General features: G+C 37.0%; 1 long non-coding RNA gene across 1 annotated transcript in view; it reads left to right on the top strand.

The window, feature by feature from the left end:
- LOC114053026 overlaps positions 1–1443 on the top strand; it is a 9358-nt gene extending 7915 nt beyond the window's left edge. The window contains exons 2-3 of the long non-coding RNA XR_003570335.1: positions 763–875; positions 1281–1443. This is a non-coding gene — a long non-coding RNA (uncharacterized LOC114053026). The remainder of the gene's footprint in view (positions 1–762; positions 876–1280) is intronic.
- The last annotated feature ends 622 nt before the right edge of the window (positions 1444–2065 follow it).

The raw sequence follows: 2065 nt of genomic DNA on the forward strand, positions 1-2065 counted from the left end.
TGGCCTCAGATGCATACTAACTGTGTGACCCTGGGCAAGTCACTTAACCCTGTTTGCCTCACTTTCCTCATCTAAAAAATGATCTGGAAAGGGACATGGCAAACCACTACAGTATCTTTGCCAAGAAAACCCCAAGTGGGATCATGAAAGAGTTGGCTGTACTCAACAATAACAATTAAGTTTTATCTTTTAACTTAAAATGTGTTATTATTCATCTTGATGAAAATTGCTATGTTCCCTAAAACCAGAGAGTTAAATGAAAAGAAGGGCTATTATATGGAAGAAGAAATTATATGGAAATCTTCTGATTGATCACAGAGGGCAGAACTAGGAACAATGGATGAAGGTTGTGAGAATCAGGTTTCCAATGTAAGGGAAAACTTTGTCACCATTGGAGCTGTCCAAGGTAGGATGGGTTGGGCATCTTACAAATGAACTATTATAAGAGCTAGAAATTATATAGCCCTTGGAGATTTGCAAAGTGTACTCTTTATAGGCACAATCTCATTAGATTAGAACCGGGAGTTAAGTTTGTTAAGTTAAGTTAGAGGGGAATCTATGAGTCATAGGTTAAACTAGATGGCTGAATTTCCATCACTGAAATTCCATGATTCTGTAACTTACAAAAGGGAGGAAGAACACATAGCTAGCAATAACACGGGAGGAAAATGTGTACACCTCACTTTCCTATCAGAGAGAAGAAAACTAGATGCTGTGCCAGGTGGAAAACGAACATCCTTTTTTCCTTTCTTCTTTCTGCAGGTAAACTGCCAAACTTACAAATTATAGTCACCCCACAGATTTCTTCAGATACCTTCAGATCAATCTGGGAAAACAGCAAGAAGTTTGGCGCTGCCCATAAGAAAAAGAAGAAGGTAAGCAAAGAATAGTCTACCTGTTTGGGTAAGTGGATTATCATCAGGAAGGCCACATGAAAGTTAGGAAGTACAGCTGGTAAAGACAACAGGGGTGAGATGTCAGTATGCAATTATAAGAATCACAGCACTTGTAAGACCCATCCAGTCCTGCATTCCATCTCTGGAGTTGGCATTCTCCCGTCTTCTATTGGAAGGGCATAATGGCTCCCAAAGGTTACCTCCAGTACCTCCCAGTTTCACAATAATCAACTATGGATCTATATCTATGAACTTATTTAAACTTTTTTGGATTTAGATTTATGAATTGAATTATTATGGTAATTAGTTCCATAAGATGGTTACCTATCATGGGAAGGTAGCTTCTTTATATTAAGTTTATGTTTCTTTTTCATTATTTCACAGGCCAAAAAATGAACTCCATTTATTCCTGTGAACAAACTGTTATGGATATCAAGACAATGTCGATGAGACATAATATTCCCAACCAAGAGTCATTTTATGAATGTGCAAGAATACTTTATTCTTAAATTACATTGCATTTGTCACTTTTATAAAAAGTTGCTTTTCCAAGGGAAGTTCAGCAAAACAGATTAAATCTTATTCTGTGATTTCTCCTTCTTTTGAACAAGTGCAGCTTCTACTTGGTTAGGAATAATCATGCTGTTAACCTAGCAAAGTAAAAATGAATCTTATTTCCAGGGTCATATTTTTGTGCAGATATGTTTGGGAAGAGTAGCTATTCTCTAAATGCCACTTCCTTGAAAAGTACCTTCTTCACCAAAGGAGAGAACTTCCAGTCACCCTATTTCTTCATGCAACAATGTATTCAACAAACATTTCTTAAGTGACTGTTATGCTCAAGGCATTGTGCTTAGGGTAGGAAAATAAATGAGCTACAGTACCAGTCCTGGCAGAGGGGATGGGGAGAAGAGCTTGGAATGAAGTTGATTTCCTGAAAAATGGTGAATAAGTTGAGATCTCTTTGTTCTTATAGTATACTGCTTTGAATTTGAGGGGCTCTTGTGCTGGGTAGAATATAGCTACGATGAGAAAAGAAAATCTAGGAAATTTCAAGGCTCTAGCAAGTTGAAGAACAAAATTGTTCCAGTCCTAGAAAGATAAAAATCTATCATGAAGTACTTATTGAACACTTACTATGTGCATAGCACAGTGTTTGGCACTTATAA

Source organism: Vombatus ursinus, unplaced genomic scaffold (assembly GCF_900497805.2).
Source record: "Vombatus ursinus unplaced genomic scaffold, bare-nosed wombat genome assembly UNPS02014810.1, whole genome shotgun sequence".
In the NCBI taxonomy this organism is placed as follows: domain Eukaryota; kingdom Metazoa; phylum Chordata; class Mammalia; order Diprotodontia; family Vombatidae; genus Vombatus; species Vombatus ursinus.